Here is a 6,886-nt window from a genome sequence, read left to right as displayed (position 1 = left end):
TTCGATTCATAAACCGATGCATAAAGGCATAAGGCATATAGGTACATGATATAACAGGGAGTTATATACGTTTGTGTGTGAGTAGTAACAATTATAAGAGTTTCAAAATCATGGATAATATTTCATGTAATACATATGTAATACACATAACCATGATAGATGACTTATGAATGTCAAGAATTTCTGAAATCATTGTGTCGCATTTAGATGCGGTGGTGTAATTGGATAGTACTCAGGAAAGTGAGCAGAGTTCTTAGATTAGCTCGTCATTCTAAGATAAGTAAAGTTTATAAAGTATAGTGTAGCATTTAACAGTTAAAGGCAACAATTAAAGGCACTATGGTCAAGAAAAGTTGTAGTCCTACATTAGGAAAGAGACTTTGATTAGAATCTTTAAGTCAAGTTTGGTAAAGCATGATTGTTAAGATTATAAGGCAATCCTAAGTGCTTTAAGTGTAAGGCAGGAAAGGTTATAGTTTCCTAGATTGCTAAGGCACCCTAGCTAGCAAGTAAGGCACACATAAAATTGCAATCCTGGTTCTCTATAACAGCCTGGTTATGCTCTGAGTCAAATGTATCGGGGACGTTACTCCCGATAGGCCTACCCCCAATAAATAAGCATGCCGCAGCACTTAAAAATATCACTGTAGGGACTTAGTCGGACGTAGCCGGGTATAGCATAGTTTTAGCAGTTGGTACTTGTGTCTAAATTGTAAATAGTAAAAGCAGCATGTGTCTCAACCCAAATAAGTTAAATAAGTTTGCTAGCAATAAAGAGTGGGGCTATGAATTCACGTATATAAATATTGTAAAACAGTTATTAAAATATTGCATGTTAAAAATTTAAAAGCACGCATGTGTCTCACCCCATAGTTTCAAAAAGTAATGAAATAGTAAAAAGTGGGGCTATGAAATTCACGTATATAAATATTGTAAAACAGTTATTAAAATATTGCATGTTAAAAATTTAAAAGCACGCATGTGTCTCACCCCATAGTTTCAAAAAGTAATGAAATAGTAAAAAGTGGGGCTATGAAATTCACGTATATAAATATTGTAAAACAGTTATTAAAATATTGCATGTTAAAAATTTAAAAGCACGCATGTGTCTCACCCCATAGTTTCAAAAAGTAATGAAATAGTAAAAAGTGGGGCTATGAAATTCACCTTAGTAAGTAGAGAGAGTTATTCCTCGGAATAGAGAGTTGAACGAGTGAGCAGGAAAGTCAACCTATTGACATTTAAGAGTAGTTAAGTGTTTTGCCCATGTTTAAGTTTAAGTATGTGTTTAAGTATAGTTTGTTTTACTAAGTTTCTATTCCTAGTAAGTTACTATTTTTATAAAGTTTCTATTTTTAGAAAGTTTCTTATTTTACTAAGTTTCTATGACTAGAGAGTTTCTACTTTTATGAGTGTTTCCATTTTAGAATACTTGCCGTATTAGATAAGCTTCCAATCACCCCTTTCCCTTCGAATGGCTAATTTAGATCTAGGGGCTTGAGCCATAGGACCCTTTAAATCGGAAATCCAAACCCTCTGCCTAGAATCTCGTAGAAACCATTCGTCAAGAAAGTTCGAAGATCTATACATCTCTAATACATATCCCAAAATGTTTTTGTGCTACAATATAATTAGTAGGTTATAGGTGCTAGTAATAGTAATAGTGTATACATGTTAAGTACTAGTATAAGTAGTATTAGGGTTTCATTAATTAGGGTTAGTTAATTAAAGTAGTAATTAATAACTAGGGTTTAGTAATTAATGTCCTAGGGTTTCATAAATGTTTAGAGTTTAATTAATTAGGGTTTAAGAATTATAGTTTAGGTGTAATTAGGGTTTAAGGTTTTAATATGTATATGTATATATAATTCGTATATATATGTATATATATATATATATATATATAAAAATATTTTTTTTACATGTATATATGTATATATAAATCTAGGTGTGTTTATGTATATACTTATGAATAACAAGTTTATAATATGAATATGAATTATCAAAGATCAAAGTTTATGTAAATAGTTTAGGGTTTATGTTATACCTTTGAAGATTCAAGATAATTAACAAAGAAAAGATGAACACTTTTTTACTGAGAATAATGGGTTCAGTATAAATGATAATTAACAAAGAAAAGATGAACTTCCATAGTTTAGGGTTCTCAATAATGGGTTATATTAAACCATTCTCTTTTTTATTTTACTGAGAATATATCATTTATACACTTTTTTACTATCATTATGTTCTTTTTTATATACGTCAATATCATTTAGTTTTTATGAGTTATAATCACCAAAAATTATTTCGTAATAGGGTCTGGAAGAAACGTTACTAATATCAAATAAACCAACATATTATAATACGAGAACAATACTAAATGAGAAAATTTAACTTTATTGAGTACGCAGCGGAAAATGAAATGTCGTTACAATAATGGAAATAACGATAAAGTAATTGTTCATATGCAGAAGTAATAAATGCGATATCTCTTGATCCTAAGTCCAAGTAGCATCACATAAGTAGTAGATAAGAAAGCTTGAATCAAACAGCACCTGAGAATATTTAGATAATAAATGAAAAGATCAACATTTATTAAGAACATAATGATAGTAAAAAAGAATATGAAGCTTGAAGTAACGTTTCACTAAAGTGTATACCCTAATTACGAGATATTTAGATAATATTGATACTAAATATGGTTGGCTCTGCCACCAAAATGATATATGGTCGGTTATACCACCAAAATGATATATGGTCGGTTATACCACCAAAATGATATATGGTCGGTTATACCACCAGAATGATATAGGTCGGTTATACCACCTGAAAAAATATATGGTCGACACTGTCGCCAAATTTTCATTTATGTTTACTAATATTTATATTTTTGTTATATAACATTTATTTATGATTGCTTACACATGGTCGACACTGTCACCTACTTATCATTTATGTTATATTAAATTTATGTTTAATGTTTATATACTTATGAATATAAATTGACTCTAATTTATCATGATGTTTGTTTTAATTTTTGATAATAGAAAATGTCGAATCTGGAAAAGCTTTAATTTACTCCTTTAGAATCAACTGGAAACAACTACATGCCATGGGTTATAAAAGTAAAAATGCATCTTAAATCAATGGGCATTCTTGAAACCATAAATGAAAACAACACTTGTTCTGAAAAAGAACAAGCTACGGCATGTTGCTTTATTCATCAACATATTGATGAATGCTTACAAAATAATTATGTGACTGTAGAAGATCCCCATGTTTTATAGGAAGGTCTCAAAAGCAGATTCAATAATCAAAGAGAAATTTTACTTCCAGCTGCAATGGAACAATGGAGAACATTAAGGTTCCAAGACTTTAAGAAAGTAAATGAATACAGCTCAGCTCTGTATAATACATGTTCACAACTTAAATTCTGTGGACATGAAATTAGTGATGCAGACATGATGGAGAAAACTTTCTCCACAATGAATGCTGCAAACATCACAGTGCAAAGAAATTTGAGAATGCTAAAGTTCAAAACATATCCTGAACTTAATTCATATCTCTTAGTTGCAGAGCAAAATGATGAGCTATTAATGAAAAATCAGCAATCCCGTCCTACTGGTACACTTGCAATCCCTGAAGCAAATACTGCAAATAATTATAAACAGGGACAAGGACGCGGGCAAGGTCGTGGTTATAATAACCATCACCATCATCATTCCAAAAGCCATAACTATGGTAGAAACCATCCTTATGGTAATGGTAATGGGCGTGGACGTGGTCGTGGTCGTGGCCGTGGTGGTCAAAGAAATAGTAATCCACGAAAATATAAATATCAACCACAAAACAAGCCCATTAAACAAGATGTTGAAGAAAATTCTTCTAAAAATTCTGAAGAATCTTGCTACAGATGTGGTAGAATGGGCCACTGGACTAATACTTGCCGAACATCTAAACATCTTGTTAAGATGTATCAGGATTCGCTGAAAGGTAAAGAAAAGGAAGTAAATTTTGTGGATAATATTGATCCAACAGTCACTGAGAAACCATCTGATTTATATGAAGATTTCTTGAATGTTTAAGTTGTGTGTCTTTTGAAAAATAAACGATTTAATATCGTCTGTCTTTGTCATTATGTTTGCTAAATGTTTCAGTACTATCTATTTGCGTTTAAAATATTGTGTAATATTAATGTACTCACTATTTATTTCTTATATATGAAGTTCAATATGAATTTTGCTGGAATACAACATCAATCAAGTGGTGGAGATCTCTGTATAGCAGACAGTGGAACTACACACACTATACTTAAATCCGAGAAATATTTTATTGATCTAAAACCAACGGAAGGAACTATACATACAATATCAGGACCTGCTAACTTGATAAAAGGGATAGGAAAGGCAAATTTCATACTACCAAATGGTACAAAATTTTTAATAAATGATGCCTTATTTTCTCCCAAGTCAAGCAGAAATTTATTGAGTTTCTCCGACATATACCTTAACGGGTATGATTATCAGTCAGTGACAACAGAAAATGAGAAATATTTAAGTATCACTGACAAGAGTCATGTGGTTGAAAAACTGCCAAGACTTAGTTCTGGATTACATTATACACATATAAATGTACCAGAAATACATATGGTAGTTAACGAAAAATATATTGATCCTGGTGTATTCAGTTTATGGCATAACAGATTAGGCCATCCAGGATCAACAATGATGAAAAGGATTATTGAATGTACTCATGGACATCCACTAAAGGATAGAAAAATCCATCATGATACAATGGTTCCATGTACATCTTGCTCTCTTGGAAAATTGATAACTAGACCCTCACCACTTAAGGTTGAGAAAGAATCACCAATGTTTCTTGAAAGAATTCAAGGTGATATATGTGGACCAATTCATCCACCATGTGGACCATTTAGATATTTCATGGTTCTAATAGACGCATCTAGCAGATGGTCTCATGTTTGTCTGTTATCAAGCCGTAATGTGGCATTTGCTAAATTTCTTGCCCAAATTATTAAATTGAGAGCTCATTTTCCTGATTACACCATTAAAAGGGTGAGACTTGATAATGCTGGTGAATTTACATCTCAAGCATTTAATGACTATTGCATGTCTATAGGAATTGTTGTTGAACATTCTGTTGCTCATGTGCATACACAAAATGGTTTAGCCGAGTCATTGATTAAACGTTTACAGTTAATCGCTAGACCATTGATAATGAGAACAAAACTCCCTGTATCTATATGGGGTCATGCAATTTTACATGCTGCTGCATTGATTCGCATCAGACCAAGTGCAAGTCATAAATATTCCCCCCTACAACTTGCTTTTGGTCAAGAGCCAAATATTTCCCATCTTAGAACATTTGGTTGTGCAGTGTATGTTCCAATTGCGACACCACAACGTATAAAAATGGGTCCTCAAAGGAGGTTGGGAATATATGTTGGATATGAAACATCTTCAATATTAAGGTATATTGAACCTATGACAGGTGACGTTTTTACAGCACGTTTTGCTGATTGTCATTTTAATGAAACATTGTTCCCTAGATTAGGGTATATTGTAGATATAAAAGTTCATATCACTCAAGGACAGACTAATCATATACCCTACAAGTAATATGATTTTAGCAGTATTTATAGTTTTACAATATTATCCATATATAAATGCGATATCTCTTGATCCTAAGTCCAAGTAGCATCACATAAGTAGTAGATAAGAAAGCTTGAATCAAACAGCACCTGAGACAAAACATGCTAAAGTGTCAACCAAAAAGGTTGAGTGAAGTTCATAGGTTTAACAAAAGTAGTTATCGTTGTTTTTAGACCACAAGATTTAGTTGTAAAGTTGATCTCCCGCAGGATCAAAAAGTAGATCTCGCAGATCCAAAAGTTATGCCAGTGCGTGATATTTAGACTAAACGTTCAAGTTTGCCCCATGACAAGTTGTGTCTTGTAACGACCCGCATTTTTTCGATCATACTATACTTATAAGATTAATATTTACATAAATTAAACCTTGCCAACATGATAAGCAATCCAAATTGTCGAGATTTATATTTCCGAAAAGAGTTTTACGCAACGTTTGACCGTCTAGTTTGACCAATGATATCACGAACTATACAATATATAATAATTATACGTTTGTGTATATATATGTATATATACATATTTAACATGATTAATAAATGTTTTAATATCTCATTTTGTATTAATAACAACAAGTTATAAGTATATTTTGAAACTACTAACTTAAGTTTTCAAAATGATAACAATACGTAACGTTAATTGACATAAATACTTAAGACTTATAATGTTTATACATATATTGTATAAGTAATGTATTTAATCACTTTTAAAGACTTAAATACATAAAATCATATAAGTGTATTCACAAAAGATAGCTATATTTGAATCCTCATTCCATTTTTCACAAAATTTCTATACGTATACCTAGAGTATTTGTACTCGTATCATACCAAGCTTCTATACGTATTTACTAATAGTAAATACACATCAAATCACCACCTAACCCACCCTTGTTACTGCCCTTAGAGCAAGGTAATTGGATTTTGGATGCATGCATGAATTATTACACAAAAATACAACATGTGAACTTGTCCATCATCATCATCATTCACGTTTTTATGGTGTATATATACATGATCATTTTGCTTCATTTACTACTTCAATTTCCTAGCTAAAACACACACTCTTTCTTACTCTCTAAACTCCATAACAACCCAGCAAAATTCCATAAAGATCTAGCTTCAAAAACCATACTAAAACACCATAAGAAAACCATACAAAAACACTTCAAGAAAACCCTCCAAGAACACCAACTTACTTCCAATCTTTCATCCACTT

Source organism: Rutidosis leptorrhynchoides, chromosome 3 (genome assembly GCF_046630445.1).
Source record: "Rutidosis leptorrhynchoides isolate AG116_Rl617_1_P2 chromosome 3, CSIRO_AGI_Rlap_v1, whole genome shotgun sequence".
NCBI classification, from domain to species: domain Eukaryota; kingdom Viridiplantae; phylum Streptophyta; class Magnoliopsida; order Asterales; family Asteraceae; genus Rutidosis; species Rutidosis leptorrhynchoides.
Note: the sequence above shows the minus strand (reverse complement) of the source record.